Source organism: Esox lucius, chromosome 7, assembly GCF_011004845.1.
Source record: "Esox lucius isolate fEsoLuc1 chromosome 7, fEsoLuc1.pri, whole genome shotgun sequence".
NCBI lineage: Eukaryota > Metazoa > Chordata > Actinopteri > Esociformes > Esocidae > Esox > Esox lucius.
Window position 1 is genome coordinate 38,544,414 of NC_047575.1, and position 19,355 is coordinate 38,563,768.

The window sequence follows — 19,355 nt, forward strand, 5'->3', positions numbered from 1 at the left end:
TAATATAACATAGCTGCTGAAGGTTGTATCCAGCAAAGTGTTAGTCTATCCAGAACAGATTCTAATGCATGATTTGTTTTGACTATGATCAGTTTCAAACGCAGGAACTATTGTTTGCAGGGCCAAGTCTCTAACCACTATGCTATTTAACAAGGGTCGTCAGTCAGTCAGTCAGTCAGTCTGTCACTTACTCACTCAGTAAGAGACATTCGCTCTTCTTGGCCTGCTCTGCCTAGGCGGTCTGGCAATAACTTATATTTGCAATGAATGCGTTTTGATGTGAGTAAATTAGCCATTGCCATACTTTGGCAAATCTTCTGTGGAATTGAATGGGGTACGTATATGTGACTGTGACTGAGGCTAAACGAATTTTAAAAGGTACTCAGTCAAATGACGGTTACCATGGTAATCATTAGTCTAAATGATAAAAATCACCTGACCGACTTAATGATAAAAATCACCTGACTGAGCAGGTCCGACGTCGCTGAACGGCACGCGACCCTTTGTCTGGATTTTAACTGGAAAACTACTTCCATTCAGCGGAGCTGGGGGGCACCAAACCCCAATCTGTCCTCACTTTTCCTTTCTCGGATCTCCCCCCTTTCCTTCTGCGCTCCTCTCTTCCCTCCGCTCCCCCTCTTGGGCAGCTCCCCACGTGTCGAATAAATTAACAGCCCAGATCGGAGAAAAAGGGAGGAGAGGGGCGGGGGTGTGGGGGGGGGGGGGGGTTGGGTGAGTGGGTTGGGCCTGGTCTGGGTGTATGGTTTCATTCCGAGAGGTGCCACCGCCGCGGAGTCCTTTGCGCGCTTGAGCTCTGTTCTACTGGATGCTGAACGAGAGGTGACCGTTAGAACCGCACAGAGAGAGAAGCCTGCGGGGTACAGAACCCTTCTTCTAGCTGCTCGCTATCAGCTGCGACTGAACGGAGGACAGGAGAGGAACTAACCTATTTTTCTGACAGAGAGAACCGCTTACCTCACCTGCCGCCGGAGAGGCATAAAGGAATACGTTCGCTTTCTCTCGGAGTGACCTATGCGGCGGCTCTAGAGGTAGAGAGGTACGCCTAACAACCGACACGTGGAATATACATTCATCTTTTCTTCGTGGTGGATATTATGAGTGGAAAAGCGGACAGGGAGCAGCAATCTTTGGTCTATTAAAGGATTTTTTTTCCTTCTGTGGATTGTCTGGCTGTGTGTCTGCGTCGTTAGGGGAATAGGGGAGTAGTGTGCATAGACTACTAATCTCTTTTTTTAATAGAGGAATAACGAAATACCGGGATATAACGGCTGTCGCATAACCTACATTGAGGAGCTTCCGCGGGTTCAGATGCATGTAAGTGACAGTATCTTTCTTCAACGTTCGTGCGTGCTCTCTCTCACGCGCTCGCGGGCGCAACACTCACACACACACACACACACACACACACACGCACACGCACACTTACATACAGCGTGCATCTATCCAACACTAGGCAGCGGCAGTTGTCTACTGTCATTTGTGTGAATGAGGATGAATGGGGGACGCATTGGCTAGCCTATATGTGGAACGGGCAGACCTGTTATCACGCTGCAGGCTGCTGATTTCTCAACATCACTCATTCACATTTCTCCTCGCAGTAGCCTACCGGTGAATCCGAAATGGTTTGTGTTACGTATCACTGCTATCACTGGAGCTCCAGCTCTACAGCAGGATTGAGAAACCCCAAAAGCAGATGGCTTGACAATGGAAACTGCTAGCTGTAGAAGAAGCCACTATTGAACCAGGGGCCTGCTGCTTGATTTACAGATTGTTCTGCCAGCATCCCCTTATATTGATTATAGATCGCTCTTCATTTACAAGGCGAAAACGTAAAAATACATTACATAATACATTAACAAATCTGGCAAATTTAGACTTTGAGGTATTGTGCATGTCTAGGCTATACTGTGAATAGCTGCGGTTAACTCATAACCTTTTTTCGTATTTAAATGTGGCTATTTCCTACGCATAGCTTTAACCTACTCATCAATGGTAAGGGAACGTTTGGGGTAACAGAAATTGATTGTGACGGTAGCAATTTTTCCTCACCGGGACAAGCTGCTTTGATGTTTTCATTGGAGGGATGTGTATTGGCTGTCAGGGTAGCGTTGCGAGTTGGCAGGCTAGAAACGTACGCGAGAGGGCACATTTTAGCACCAAAACCAAAATATGTATTTCAGTCGAGCTCTCACCGCAGGTGGCCAATCTGCAGTTCAACTTTATCTACAGATATGCTCTCGTTGTAAGCTGTCCGTCATTAGCTTATATTTCGGCTGCCTAAACTTCACCATCCCGTTTCTCCGTCATCTCTGCAGAGAGAGAGAGAGAGAGAGAGAGAGAGAGAGAAGCCTCGGTGACGGATCGGTTTCTCGCGGAGAGCCTAGGCGTGCACGGCACCGGGCTGTAAACCGAGTCTCTTTGTTTAATTTGAACCATATGTGCAAGTTCAAGTTGGATTTAGCCGATCTGTCTGTGACGGCGCTGCCGCTACCGGACAAGGTTGATGATTTAAACACGCGAGTTGTAATTGTCCCCATGCACGCTCGTTTAGGCTTATTTTTGATCCATGGAACGGAGAAGTGCATCAAATTACAATTTTAATGTGATAATAATAAACCATGCATTAAGGCGAGGGTGGGATTGTCGGGGTCATAGGATAACTCGTTGGATTTTACTGTCAGGTGCTTAAAGCACGACCCCCAGGATCCTTGCACTGTTTATTAAAAATGAAAGGTAGGATTTTGGATCATGTAGGATTCTTTTCAGGTTTCTTAAAAGTAGATTTATCAACGGAATAGTAGTATTCTTAAAAAATGGGAGAATCCGTAAAACCATAAATAACCCTTTCATTATTTAATGAAGAACCCATTGGTTCTTAATAATAAGAGTAACTGCTGGCGTATTGATGTCGACGTGTTGATTACCTTTTTATCCATTGACACGTGTATCATATTGTTCCAGTTCCAGTTGTGTACATGTTCCAGTTGTGTACATGTTTAATCTTCTTTTTAAAATGACTGAAAAACACAGCCATTTGCACAAATATGAAAATATATAGTTTTCCTACCAATATGGAACAATGTGTGTATATACAGCTCCTGAAAAAATTAACAGACAACTGCACCTTTTTCTTTCCTTTCCAAAAAAGTCAAAAAGGAAGGTTTTGAGTGAAGAACACAAGGGTTAAAATTAACTGAAAATTGAACGGTTCTCTCTATATATAATATATATATACACACACACAACATATTTTTGGAATGCATTTTAGGATACAAGTGTACAATCCCCAGTGTGTGTTTTGTATGAATTTTGTCATTCATTTTAATGCTTGACATACATTTGTCTGGAAATGTATTATTTGTGCACTTTTTATATTAATATATATCTGTATTTTCCCAAATGATATATTTTTTCTAGGGTTAAAAACTATATACATTTAAATAAAACAGGGCAAAATCCTTACTTTAAATTCAAGAGATCTTAAATCATTTCAGTTAATGGCCTGCACCTGTTGTTGTCTCACTGGCCAGTTAGGTTTCTTCAAGGACACCCAAGAACTTAGGATGGTCCTCCATTCACCACACCCCCTAGGGGCTTCTTGGAAGAACCTTAGGGGCATTGTACACTGCCAAGAACCGTACATTTCCTTGAGGAACTTCAAAGATCTTGGAAGAACCAATAGAATCACATATGTGTATACAGGGTCTAACAGGGACAGGATATGTCCTCCGGTTTTAATAAGGGCCTTCCGGTGCCTGACATTAACTAGAACACACACACACTCAGTCTTTAACCCATGACGACACGAATGCATGGTAGCAGTGGTCTTTGTGCACACACACACACGCACACACACAGTGTTGAATGGGTAGCAGATGGTGTCACAGTTAGAGGCCGTGGTGGGGAAACACAAATAAGATCTGTGTGATGGCCCTCCATAAGTAGCCTGGGGAAATATTTACGTTACTCTTTAACTCATAACCAACTGCACGTGTGTGTGTGTGTGTTTGTGTGTGTAGAAGTGTGGATTTGCTTTGGTATGTGTGTGTTTGTGTGACAAATCTCTTTTAACTGGCATATTGATATTAAATGAGAATGTTTGTTTGGTTAGTACACACCATAACCATTTTTCCTCATATCTACTAACTCATATCCACAGTGCCTCATATCCACACTGACTCATATCCACAGTGCCTCATATCCACTGCCTCATATCCACCCTGTCGCATATCCACTCTCTCTTACATTCAGACTGTCTCATATCCAACCTGTCTCATATCCAACCTGTCTCATATCCACACTGTCTCATATCCACACTGTCTCATATCTACTGTCTTACATTCAGACTGTCTCATATCCACACTGCCTCATATCCACTCAGTCTCATATCCACACTGTCTCATATCCACACTGTCTTATATCCACACTGTCTCATATCCACTGTCTTGCATTCAGACTGTCTCATATCCACACTGCCTCATATCCACTCAGTCTCATATCCACACGGCCTCATATCCACTCTGTCTCATATCCACACTGCCTCATATCCACACTGCCTCATATCCACACTGTCTCATATCCACACTGTCTCATTTCCACTGTCTTGCATTCAGACTGTCTCATATCCACACTGCCTCATATCCACTCAGTCTCATATCCACACTGCCTCATATCCACTCTGTCTCATATCCACACTGCCTCATATCCACACTGACTCATATCCACACTGCCTCATATCCACTCTGTCTCATATCCACTCTGTCTCATATCCACTCTGTCTCATATCCACACTGCCTCATATCCACACTGCCTCATATCCACACTGCCTCATATCCACACTGCCCACTGACTGACTGACTGACTGACTGACCCTTGTTAAATAACGTAGTGGTTGGAGACGTGGACCTGCAAACAATTGTTCCCGTGTTCAAATCTTGTCACAGTTGATACAAATTATGCATCAGGATTTGTTCTGGATAGATAAAAATTTTGCTGGATACAACATTAAGTAGTAGCTATGTTATAGTAAGCCTGCTTACAGTGCAACTATTTTTGGTGGATTTTCGAAGTTCGATGTATGCATCCGTGCATGCTTTTTGGGGTAATATAGGCTGGGTCAAAATCCCTTGGGCAGTAAAAGAGTAGGGGTTTCCACGATTCTCTTGTCTTTTCACTTGATGAAAAAGTCAGTTATCGGCACCTATATTGATAGCTATTGTATCAATGTCATTCACAAATGAAAGAAAAACAAACATTTTTGTACCATGAAATGAAATAGCTCTGGCAGTGTAATCTTCAGTCTCGCTAGCAATTGCTCAATTCTTATGACTATTCTGGCTAATAAGCTGTTACAACAGCCAGTGGCAAAAGCCATACAGTTCATGGATGATATTTGTGGTGGAGATAAACATAATAAGAAACGTTAATCCGTTTTACACAATGCTTAATGGTGTCTAGCGAAATATTCAAACTTGGAATGATTTTAATGCGTGAGTTATCTGATGTCGTGATGCTATACCGACACCAAGCAACTGTATATCCCTGTGGCATAGTGGTTAAGGACTCTGCCTCTCATGTGGGAAACCTTGGATTGAGTCCAGTCCAGGCAACAATGTTTATCACTTTTAACTGCGGGCCGGCTGAACTAGGCTTGCCTTGTTCTTATTTAACCACAGTTTGGACACATTTTTGTTCCTGTTATGTAGTTATAGAAATCTGCACAAACACAAACACACACACACACAGACACACACACAAACACACACATAAACTGACACACACACAAACACACTGACACGCAGAGCGGATCCTCGTGCTGTCGTTATTAATAGGCAGGGTAACACGATAATGGCTAAATCAGATTCAAATTCAGACCTGATCCCAGGTGGCCTCTGGGTAGTGTTGCCATGGGTACCACATTGTGTCTGATTGGGACAAGGGAATTGTGGCAGTGTTTAACCTAAGGATTGTGTGTGAGTGTTTTTCATCATTTAACTATCCTAGTGCGGACCTTAAATCCCCACACCATGAGGACAAAGGCTATTTTGAGCTTGGGGGTTAGGTTAAGTATTAGGGCTCATGGTTAGAAGTTAATGTTAGAGTTAGGCTTATGCTTATGGTTAGGTTTGTCATGCCATAGCTGTCATAGCATGCTCTCTGCATACAGTTGTGCTCAAAAGTTTGCATACCATTGGAGAATTGGTACTATATGTACTATTTGTAAAGAAAACATGAGTGAGCAGGCAAAACACGTCTTTTATTTCTTATGGTATTCACATTCAACTGTAGGTCATGACAGAATGGCACAATCATAAACTGAAAGCATGGCAACAAAGAAAAAAATTAACTGTCCGCAGTTCAAAAGTCTGCATACCCTTAGTTCTTAATACTGTGTATTGCCCCCTCTAGCATCAATGACAGCGTGCAGTCTATTGCAATAGTTGTCTATGAGGCCCCGAATTCTTGCAGGTGGTATAGCTGCCCATTCATCTTGGCAAAATGCCTCCAGGTCATGCAAAGTCTTTGGTCGTCTTGCATGAACCGCATGTTTGAGATCTACCCAGAGTTGCTCGATGATATTAAGGTCAGGAGACTGTAAGTCCAAGAGCGTCCCATACGCAGCTTTGTGCAGAAGAATGCAAATTGTCTGCCAGTATTTTCTGATAACATGCTGCATTCATCTTACCATCAATTTTCATAAGATTCCCTGTGATTTTAGAGCTTACACACCCTCAAAACATCAGTGAGTCACCACCGTGCTTCACAGTGGGGATGGTATTCTGTTCACTAGACCTTGTTGACCCCTCTCCAAACATAGTGCTTATGGTTGTGACCATAAAGCTCTATTTTGGCCTCGTCACTCCAAATTACAGTGTACCAGAAGCTGTGAGACGTGTCAAGGTGTTGTCGGGCATATTGTAACCAGGCTTTTTTGTGGCATTGGCAAAGTAAATGCTTCTTTCTGGCAGCTCGACCATGCAGCTAATTTGTGTTCAAGTATCATTGTATTGTGCTCCTTGAAACAACCACACCGTATTTTTCCAGAGCAGCCTGTATTTTTTCTGAGGTTACCTGTGGGTTTTTCTTTGTATCCCGAACAATTCTTCTGGCAGTTTTAGATGAAATCTTTCTTGGTCTACCTGACATTGGCTTGGTATCAAGAGATGTGATGGTGAGGTGACGGACAGCTCCGTCATCTCCCACTTTTCCTGGATTCCCATTGTACATGAACTCAACCCGGACTCCTTTATTTGATTGGGACCTGGTGTTAGAGACAATTGGAGACAAGACAAATGAGGGAGTCCGAGGTGAGTTCATGAACAATGGGAATCCGGGAAAAGCGGGAGATGACGGAGCTGTCTGTCACCTCACCGTCACAATCCCCAAATTTTCCACTTTTTATTAAGTGATTGAACACTAATGACCGGCATGTGCAAGGCTTTGGATTTCTGTATATTTTATCTGGATATTTTCCATCTTTATAAAGTTCCATTACCTTGTTACACAGGTCTTTTGACAGTTCTTTTCTGCTCCCTATGGCTCTAGCCTGCTCAGTGCATCCATTTGAGAGCTAACAAACTCATTGACTATTTATACACAGCTACTAATTGCAACTTTAAAAGCCACAGGTTTGGGAAATTTGCCTTTAACTGTAGTTTTCACCTGTGTGTCACCTTGTGGCTCGGTAACAAGGCCAAACATTCAAGGGAATGTATACTTTTGTTCTGGGCCATTTAGGTGATTTCTATTATCATTATGATTTAAAAAGGAACCAAAAAAGATGTAATAATAAATGGATTCATATGATCACTATCCTTATATTAAATGTAAAAAATATGCATTATCAGTCCTATTTTCAAAATCAATGCCAAAATGTCACTATTTCTGCCAGTGTATGCAAACTTAGGAGCACAACTGTAACTGAAACAGTCTGGCTGGAATTCTTCTCTCCTGCTGAGTAAGAGTAAGAGTAAGAGTAAATTACCTGACCTCCTGCTATGAAAAGAATTGTGAATCGTGGAATAGGGCTTATGTCTAATCGGGATGGCTTATAACCCAACATGAGACTTCTCATGACCTAATTATTTTATTTACCGTAGGCAACATTGTCCAGACATCTACGCTTTGCATTTCAATTTCATTACAGCAACACTGGTACCCAAACCTGAAACAAAGCTACAATTTACAATAATGCAGAACATAATATCTCCCCAATTATGCTACATGTGTCATATTTAAACAGGACAATGTACCTGCATGTCTCTAATTTTTGTTACCCAGACATATCTTGCAGTTTCTTATTTCCTGTTTTACTTCAGGGGAAATGCCATTAACAATTCTGAATATCATTGTGCAAATAAAGGAAACCAAGTTTCCTCCCCAACGAAAGGAAACTCCAAGAAAACCCAATAAATAGTTTTTGCTTTCCTTGAAATTTGTTTATGCTACAGCTAGATTTAATTTTATGGCTGTGGAATCTAGTGGAAAAACATTTGTTCTCCAGGTTTAAAATCACCATACCAGTTGAAGACCTGTGTTTGCCTGCATAGACTCAAAGTGCCAAACCTAGACACTAGTAGTAGTAGTAATAGTGGTGGTAGTAGTAGTAGTAGTAGTAACATTAATGGTATTAGTATTCGTAGTAGTAGTAATATTAGTGGTATTAGTAGTAATAGTAATTGTAGTGATAGTAGTAGTAGTAGTAGTAGGTGTAATAATAGTGGTATTAGTAGTAGTAGTAATTGTAATGGTAGTAATGGTAGTAGTAGTACTAGTAATAGTAATGTTATTAGTAGTGGTTGTAGTAATAGTGGTCATGGTAGTAGTGGTGTTAGTAATGGTAGTAGTAGTAATGGTGGTAGTAGTAGTAGTGGTAGTAGTAATGTTAGTCATGGTAGTATTAGTAGTAGTAATGGGGGTAGTTGTAGTAGTAGTGGTTGTAGTAAGGGTAGTCATGGTAGTAGTAGTAGTAATGGTAGTAGCAGTAGTGGTGGTAGTAGTAGTGGTGTTAGTGGTGGTAGTAGTAGTGGTGGTAGTAGTAGTAGTAGTAGTAGTAGTAGTGGTAATGGTAGTAGTCATAGTAGTAGAAGTGGTAGTGGTAGTAGTAGTAGTGGTAGTAGTAGTGGAAGTGGTAGTGGTGGTAGTAGTAGTAGTAGTAGTAGTGGTAGTAGTGGAAGTGGTAGTATTAGTAGTAGTAGTAGTAGTAATGGTAGTAGTAGTAGTAGTAGTAGAAGTAATAACTGGGTCACTTGTCCCTTTGTTCAGTTGTCCTACAATTACCAGCCAGTCATCATATGAATAATTTAAAGTACCTGTCGGTCTCACACTACTTTCCAACTAAGAGAGACAGAAAGAGAGGCAGAGAGAGACGGCGAGAGTGGGAGACAAAGCGACAGAGGGTGAGCGAGAGAGAGTGAGGGAGAAACCCGCAAAGAATTTGAAATAAAATCAAACGTTGACAAACTCCCATATCTGTTATGCGAAATACCACAATGTGCAATCAAAGCAGCATGATTTCTGACCCGTTGCAATAAGGAAAGGGCAACTGTTGAAACAGAAACACTGTGAATCTAACCAGTAATCATATATTTGTTTTCCCTTGTCAGTCTTATTCATGATTGTTTGCACATTTTTAACTAAACTGCACATAGCTCTATATAACACTCAAAAATAGTTAGAATTTACTTTTTTGTTTTAATTAAATTTTTGTTTTCATTGTACGTTTATATTTTCCACTTGCTTTGGCACTGTAAACCAATTATTTCCATGCCAATAAATCACTTGAAATGTAAATTTTAATTACATTGAAAATATCAAGTACAAGAGGTAGGTAACCACATGTAGAAGGAAGGAGAGTAATACAAAGAGATCTAAATGATATATTTACAATAACTGTCAGATGTTATGATTCTTGGTAGATGCTTGATTGATGTTAGATAGATGTTAGATAAATGTTAAATATATGTTAAATATATGTTAAATAGATAGATGTTAAATACATGTTAGGTAGCCGTTAGATACATGTTAGGTAGATGCTAGGCAGATGTTATATAGATGTTAAGTAGTTGCTAGGTAGATGTTATATAGTTGTTAAGTAGAGCTGTTAGGTAAATGCTAGGTAGATGTTATATATTTGTTAAGTAGAGCTGTTAGGTAGATGCTAGGTAGATGTTATATAGATGTTAAGTAGTTGCTAGGTAGATGTTATATAGTTGTTAAGTAGAGCTGTTAGGTAGATGCTAGGTAGATGTTTGATAGATGTTACATGGATGTTAGATAGATGTTAGGTAGATGCTAGGTAGATGTTAGATAGATGCTAGGTCAATGTTAGATAGATGCTAGGCCAATGTTAGATAGATGTTAGGTCAATGTTAGATAGATGCTAAAGAGCATATCCTTCAAGGTGGTCTGCCTCTGTAGTGAAAGGTTCTCGTTGGATTAGAAGCTGCCAAGTGGTTTTGAAGTAAAAGTGTGAAACACATTTACATCAATATTCATGTCATTACCAAACTGCTAACAAGGCTTTGGTGATTGGTCTTTAGGACACACAAACTGTGAACTTGTGTTGTGCGTGCGTGTATGCAGATGTTTGTGTGTTAATGCGTGTATGTGTGTGTGGGTTTTGTGTGGGTGTGTGATGAAGTTGATTTGTAGAAACGACGCCAGTCTTCTGTGTTTTGTCTATGCGGTGTGTGTTGCGTCTCTGGTCTAACCCTTTAAAAGTCTTGACCAACGTTAGGATTCACTGCATACCAACTGGCTAAGTGAGTCTCATCTGGAAATGTTGTTTGTGTCGGTTTGAGGTGTGTGTGTGTGTGTGTGTGAGAGAGACAGAGGGAGCGAGGAAACCCAACACTGATGACATGTTTGCCCCTTTTCCACATCAATTGCTCCCAGGAGAGGGAGGGATAATATTGATGACATCCCCGAGTTGGGAAAACGTGACGGAACATTCTTCTCTGAAGAACATCAAAGAACGTCTTTAAACAGTTCTCTCCTTACACCCTCCCTTTCAGACCTTCTTCTTCAGTCGTTTTTTAGGGATGAAATGAAGATGATGATGCACTGATGTCATACAGACTAAAAGGGCCAAGATCCAATATGATCAGCAACAGATCTGCATAATAGCAAAGTTTTAAAGGTACATTCTAAAAGAATAATCTATGAATAGAATTATCAGATATTATTATACAGAACAGACCTATTCTGATCACCAGAAGGCAATGATATAGAGTAGACCTTCCAGATGATATGAGAAAGAATAGACCTATCAGAGGGTGTGATACAGAAGTTGTAACCTTGATGACAGAAGATGAATAGTTGAGCAGCAGTGTTGCGAAATATTGAAAGAGAGCCCCTAAAAGCAATGCCTTTTTTACACACACAAACTTAAGCAGATGTACTATTTAAGTGTGAGAGAGAGCTGGGTGCTCTAATGGGGCTGGGGTTTGCAAACAAAAGTGAATTGACTGAACAAACCTCTAGACACTAAACTAATTTGGTGAGGGAAAACAATCACAGCTGGTAGGCTTGTAGCTGGTAGTAGCCCATAGATGTGCAGCAGAGAGCAGGGCTAGACAGTAGTAGATCGAGACGTTACATATTTTATTTAAACTTGCTCTCAGTTTTAGTGTGCCTCATGGTCAAAACAATACACAAGCTCAAAAAAATGCAACCCGCGACATACAATAATTCCAAATGACTTTCTGAAGAAGAAGCTCCAAGTTGCTTATAATAAGCAGACATGGCTGTTGTGCAGCTCTGGCTGACTAAGCGCTCACAACGTTCCTGGTGAATTGACCCTGTTGGTGTCAAATTTGATGAGTTCTAAATCTCTCCACAATTGAAATGTTGAGTTATTTAAACGCATTACAATTTGCATTAACAGTTACAGTATCAGTCAAAAGTCTCTCAATCTGATTCATGAGATAGTACCCTGGAATGCTTTTCCAGCAGTCCTGAAAATGATATTATGATAACACTTTAGTTTTTGCACATGTTAATTTGTTTTATTACTACTACCTACAGTTGTTTTAATGAAAGCATTGTAAGGATATGAAAAACACTGAACTTTAATTTATTTTAAATAAAACACTTGCATTTAATTCTGGAATATCTGATTCTGATTAATCTGATTAATCGACTATACTCAAAGTAGTAATCGACAGATTAATTGATTATCAAAACAGTTGTTGGTTGCAGCCCTAGAATAAACCTATCAGAAGGTGTGATACAGAATTGACCTATCAGAGGGTGTGATACAGAAAAGACATTTCAGCGTCTATGATACAGAACAGACCTATCAGGATAGTAGTTCTGGGTGAGAGATGATGACCAGCAAGTGATAGAGGTGTTATGCTGAGGGATGATGACTAGCTGGGGGTTAGGGAGGGGAAATGAGGGACCATGACTAGTGGATGATTTTCAGTGGGGTGATGTTGGGGGTGAGCGTTGATGTCAGCAGAAGATGTGGTACCAGATGATGATGGAGGTTGTGTCCCGACATTTTATCTACATAACAAGTCATTCAAGATGTGTTTATTGTTTTCATTTGGGAGACGGTACTGGGCAAGGTACTAGACAGGGTTATGGATGATGTTCTAGACAGGGTTCTGGATGGGGTACTGGATGGGGTTCTGGATTTGATCCACTTCCCTTACAGGAACCATCTTCTGGGTTCTAGGCATTGGTTTAATTGGTCAGTATATTGGACTGCCTGAATTTCCCCCTAACACTAGCTTTCCTTTTGTCTGGTGTGTTTGTGTATGTTTGTGTCTGTGTGTGCGTGTGTGAGGGAACGAGTGCGTGTATCTGTGTGTGTGTGTGTGTGTGCCTATGTGTCTTTGTGTGTGTGTCTGCGTGTCTATATCTTTGTGTTTGTATGTGTGTCTGTTCTATGCTGGGTTAACCAAGCTCTGTCTCTGCCTCTGTCACTGGTACAGCGCTCTCAGAGCAAACCTTATACCTGTTCAACATTTTCTTTTCTGCACCCTACTCTTATCTCTCCTTCCTATTCTCTCTTTCTCACCACTTTTCCCCATATGGATCAGTTAGGGATAGGGGGTTGGGAGGGGGAGAGAGTTAGGGAGAGGGGGGGTGGGAGGGGGAGAGAGTTAGGGAGAGGGGGGGTGGGAGGGGGAGAGAGTTAGGGAGAGGGGGTTGGGAGGGGGAGAGAGTTAGGGAGAGGGGGTTGGGAGGGGGAGAGAGTTAGGGAGAGGGGGGGTGGGAGGGGGAGAGAGTTAGGGAGAGGGCGAGCGTTGGGGGAGAGAGTTAGGGAGAGGGGGTTGGGAGGGGGAGAGAGTTAGGGAGAGGGGGTTGGGAGGGGGAGAGAGTTAGGGAGGGGGGGGTGGGAGGGGGAGAGAGTTAGGGAGAGGGGGGGTGGGAGGGGGAAAGAGTTAGGGAGAGGGGGGGTGGGAGGAGGGGAGAAGGGGAAACGGGTGGGGGGTGGGCGTGGAAGGGGCAGGGATAAACCTCAGACTTTACCTGGAGCTACAATTGTCAGGGCAACGGAGTAGAATCAACTGCAAAGCGGAAAGGCCATTGGTCCTTCACAACCATCAGTCATTTGAATGTCTATCATCAACCAGTGAGTGGACTTGGTGAACACCTAATAGGGGACCAGGGCTCCATTTGGGACTTAGGTGTGTTAACTCAGTTTCATGGCATAGTGCTGAACCCTGATACATTTAGAGCAGGAGTGTGTGTTTGTGTCCGTGTGTGTGTGTGTGTGTGTGTGTTGTATAAATGAATATTGATCAGGTCACAGTGTGGACATCTTTTTACATGTATATTTCAAGGGAATGTCTGGCTGTCTGGCTTTTTACTTTTCTGGGCTCCCACTGGAGGCTGTGGAGGTGTGTGTCTGTGTGTGTCTGTGTGTGTATACTGAAGGCACACAGCACTTTCTATAAAACCTGTCTCTCACTTAGACCCATCACTCACACACACACGCACACACACACGCACGCACACACACACACACACACACCCACACGCACGCACACACATACGAATGAGAGCAATCTACACACACCAGTCAGACACACGCAGGGGTATATTTCCACAATGACAGCTGAGAATGAGTATGAGAATGGTCTGTCCCAGGGGTCACATCCCCAACCACACGCCCGGCCGCCACTGCCTTTTCTAAACCACTGGAAACTGAGATGGAGAGCATTCCTCCATCCCTCCCCCATCCTCACCACAAACCACAGACCTCTGATACGCCAGCGCGCTCACCTAAACCTTACCCCACGTCACCCCACGCCAAACCTTAACCCCGACTTAACCCAACGTCCACCTAACCTTACCCCAACCTTTCACATTCGGCAGTGTGATGCCATGTCCGGTGAACCCTAAGAGGGGAGAACCCAGCTTCCTGTACAGGGAGACCCTAAATACGTGTGAGACAGGGGAGAGAGAGAGAGAGGTTGAGGGAATAAATGACAGAGGGTGATTGAGAGAAAGCATTCCTTTTACAATGCAACCCTGAATATGTTGCCAGTCCACCTCTGCGGGCCTACAGAGACCTACGGTCCTTACATGACTGCAACACAACACCGCTTGGCCACATGTGGCGTATCCCTCCGCCGTACAACGTATCCCTCCGCTTTATCCCTCCAACATGTACACTGCTTAACCGTGTCCATTTGTCTGACTCCCAAACAGCGTATACCCCCTGGGGCACTTCTTTTGACCAGGAGCCTGAGGTTAACTCTCATTCGGAGTGCTCTATGAATTAAATAGAGGGCTGTTTGGGACGCATGCTGTTTGTCTGAAGCCCGCAATTATTTTATGTGCTCCTGGGGCGATGCTTTGTGTGATTCTGTGTGTATGTCTGTCTGTGTGTGTAGGTGTCTGTGTGTGTCTCTGTATGTGTCCGTGTGTGTGTGTGTGTGTCTCTTTGTGTGTGTCTGTGTGTTGTCAGCACCAAGTGGTGGATAACACAGCTCTTCTTGGGGGGGCAAAGAGTGAATGTGTTCTGAGCCAGGGACTCAATGGTAGTTTTAAAAAACCTGGCCAATAGAAAACAATGGAAGGTATCAGATATATTTCTGATCTGAATTTTAACCACAGTGTGTTGTGTCTCTCTGTCCATGAGATGTAGATTACAGGGTGTTGTCTCTGTCCATCAGAAGTACATTACAAGGTGTTGTCTCTCTGTCCATCAGATGTAGATTACAGGGTGTTGTCTCTGTCCATCAGATGTACATTACAGGGTGTTGTCTCTGTCCACCAGATGTACATTACAGAGTGTTGTCTCTGTCCATCAGATGTAGGTTACAGAGTGTTGTCTCTGTCCATCAGATGTAGGTTACAGGGTTTTGTCTCGGTCCATCAGATGTAGGTTACAGGGTGTGTTGCCAGTCATTGTGTGGGTAGACTGAATGGAACCTTTCTGTTCTGCTCTGCTGTTACCGTGGTCCCACAAGATGATGTCACCTCATGTGTGTGTTTAGATGCACTACACACACACAAACACGCACACAAACACACACACACACACACGCATGCACACACACACAAACACATGTATTTTAATCACTTCTGACACATTGAATCTGACTGAGTTGTACTGATATCCCTGTTGTTACCACTAGGTGGCCTAAAGCAGGGAACATGGTTTAAAATAATCATGACGTGCGTTCAGAGACTATTAGTATTTCTGTATTTCGAAAAATTCTACTTTTCATTTGTATTCCACAGGCCTGAACTACAGCCCAACATGGTACTTTGTGGTAACATTTCAGAAGCCTGTGCTTTGCATTTTCAAAAGGATTTTTCAGCATTCCCTATTTTCGGGGCCAAACTAATTAGAGTAATAACACCCAGAATGCACTGCGAGGTTTTGTTTTTACACAAGCATTTTGGTCACTCAATCAGTGCAATCAATTAAAATACATAAACAGCCACAGATCACAGTCCAAGCAAGTACAAACATCTCATTAGAACAATGGTCCAATTACCAAGGATGTTGTTTAGGTTTGAGAGCTACAGCGGCAACGAGAATTGAAACCACAATGCAGCTGCTGGTAATTAAATATCAATAAATCTCTGGGTAACAATTTAGTACCACATGACTTTCGGTGATTGTTATTCTTAAGCTGATCAACTTCCGCTATCTTGAAATACCCAATGACAGATCTAGTGGATGTATAACATCTTATTACAGTGTTTTTATATTATTTTATATTAAAATATAAAACTCTGAGCGTTTTTTCGTTTAAGAGTCATAGCAGAGTGCCTGAATACAGCACCTAGCCGTGGCAAATGATGAATGTGATCACCTGGCATGATACAAGGCAGTCCTGAAAGCCGAACCAAGACTACCACCATGGACAGAAATGAACATCAGCGTCCCCTCCAGGCTGGAACCATTCAAAAATCCAGCAACCACACAGGGATATTTTTCTTAACGCACTTTATCGAAATAAACATCCTCTCATGTCTCCTTTCGAATGAATTACAGGAGCTAGAAAATGAACGATTGAGAGTGTAGAATGTGGGCGGAGGACATTCCTTGTGTTAGCAGCCCTGAACATACATGTACTGAGGGAACGCTTGATGTGGCGACTAGCCAACAGACACACACACTCTGCACGGAGTACTGATCAACACACACACACACACACACACACACACACACACACACACACACACACACACACACACACACACACACACACACACACACACACACACACACACACACACACACACACACACACACACACACACACACACACACGATGTACTGTGCTGTTCTGCAGTCTGTAACACTTCACAGTCCTATGCAGTCCTGGGATCGTTGGAGAATAGAAACAAAGGGAGTCAAGTCCAGTGTTCCACCGCCGAAAGAGAAAGACGAGAGCTATAAAGACAAATGGCGCGAGGAAAGGGAAGGCAGTTCTTTCCTCCTGACCACAAAATGAACATAGAATATCACAGTAGTTTATGATTTTCTCACTTCTCGTACGCGGGCTGTGTAACCAAATTACCCAAGAGGAGTTTAGTGGATATTTTAGATACTCTTAGCAAGAATGAGAGAACACATTTTCATAATGGTCCCCCATGGGAATCAAACCGTTGGCCGCACAAAGCACCACGCTTCACTGAGGCTGAGGCACACAGGACTTACTACTGGTTTATGGAAATTAGTGATTTACAGATCTGGTCTGTTGGACATTTCATTCAAAAATCCCTGATTGATATTAGACACTTTCATGACTACTCTGGAGTCTCAGACACATTCATCCTGGAGCAGTACAACGTTTATTTGGAGGAAATGACTGCATCCCAAATGGAACCCTAATCCTAATGTAGAGCATTGATACCCTATTCCCTTATAGTGCCCCACTGTAAACCAGAGCCGTATCCCCTTTATTGTACTCTACCATTTACTGTAGTGCACCAAATGGGATCTCTGAAGGACATATATACTATATAGATCAGTCTATAGATTGTGAGGGTATAGGGGAACTAAGTCAGCCAGCCAGACAAAGTTAAAATATTCAAGTAAAATAAAGGCTGGACTGCTGCGTCTGAAAGTAATGCTAATGTATTTGGATGTTACCTAGTGCCACTTTGAGGACAAAAGTGTTTGTTTCATTTAATCCAGCCCATGTGTCTTTATCGTGAACTGCAATTAATACATGTAGGGTACCAATGGGCAGCTAAGTTTAAATATCCCTAGTCAAATCCCTAATCCAAATCAAATACTAGCTCTGCTATCTTGAATCCACCGATAGCGCCCTGTTAGTTTGGACTGCTCATAATTCTGACGGGCTGCTTTCCACAAAGGTTCTTTGAACTGCATATATATTTTAGTGTACCCTTTCATTTTAATTCAAAATTCCTGTTCTTTTCAGAAGATTTCTCAGAACAAGCAAAGATATCTATTCAAAATGTCAACAGAGACCTGATTAGTTGCCAAGCCTTTTTTTATTTTTGAAAGCTTTATATTTAATTTGGTTTGTCAGGTTGGTTTAGCTCTTTGGCGATATGTTTAAATAATTTGGCAGACTAGAAACACAACATTTTAAATTGCACTGCTCCGTCAGTTTGCCGCTTATTAAAGGATGTATTAGGTTACAAAATCCTACTATATTGTTATATGTTTCATGAAATGTTACAGAAAGACCTATGAGAAGAATTCTACTAATTACATTTATTTTTGTAAAATGTATTTTATAACACATGGATCATGGGATTGACTGAACAAAAGCACAGCAGCAATTTATTAAATGTATCTGATGGGAAACGGGTAGATATTTTTCTTTCAGGGTTTTCTTTTGGCCTCACACTTTCACTAATAACTTGGGGTGGATTCTACCTGTGTTAGGAAGTAAAATTTCATTGCCAAAGCACTTTTTCACTCTGGGCAAATGTTGGCTCTGATAGGAGCGACAGTTTTTGTGTAACGGATTACTAATATTTAGTCTGAACTTTGTAATGTTGTTAAGAGTCATACACTTGATAAATCATCTGATGTAAATATTAGCTGGTTATTTATCAACAGAATTATGACTGTTACTACTACATGATAAACATTTAGAGTTGTGATAAACAGGGAAAATGCAGTAAAAGTATTTTCACAAATGAATGTGAGGATTTGGGCTAATGTGTGTTGTACGTGTGTTGTATGTCTTTGTGTGTCTGTGTGGGTGTGTGTGTGTGAAATTGGGGTTTAAGGTCAAGTTAGATTGGAGTTTGGGGTTTGAGGTCAAGTTAGATTGGAGTTTGAGGATTAAGGTCAAGTTAAGGTTGGCAATGTGATCTCAACATTTTACGGCAATATTTGACATTTATTAACAGTCTTCTTCTTTTTGCCTATTTTGGACTTCCTTTTTCATCATGGTTACAGGTTTTGCGATCAGAGTAAAAAAAAACAAAAAAAAACATGCGGTTCACAGTTCTGGTATTATAATCGACAATGCTACCATCTCCATCTGGATGTGTCAGCAGCTCAGTAGCACGATGGTCTCCCCATGGGGCAGTCTTTCAAAAAGGTTTGCTCCAAAACCACAACCAACGATTGAAGGACCTGGAAAAATATCAGAGGTGTGTGTTGTGTGTGTGTGTAAGGGTGTGTGAACCAACGACCATCTGTGAACCTAACCCTCTCCCAACGCTGTTCCATCGTCAGCCTTTGAAATAATTCCCATCAACAGAGACTGTTTGCCATAAATAAAGGAGCAGTGTTTCTGGCTGCAGTCACAGACAAACAGCAGTAAGCCTCTGTCTGGAACAACTGCTTTCAAACGTGGACATTATGAAGCAAACAGAAGAAACCGTCATTTCAGTTCCACAAATTCGAAGGTTATTTTCTGGATCAT

The 19,355-nt window shown here is 41.9% G+C and overlaps 1 protein-coding gene across 1 annotated transcript in view; it reads left to right on the plus strand.

Moving 5' to 3' along the window:
- The first annotated feature begins 790 nt into the window (after positions 1-790).
- Positions 791-19,355, plus strand: part of LOC105011153 (protocadherin-16) — a 110,117-nt gene continuing 91,552 nt past the window's right edge. Inside the window, exon 1 of the mRNA XM_034293406.1 lies at positions 791-1,335. The gene's annotated coding sequence lies outside the window, so the exon portion shown is untranslated. The remainder of the gene's footprint in view (positions 1,336-19,355) is intronic.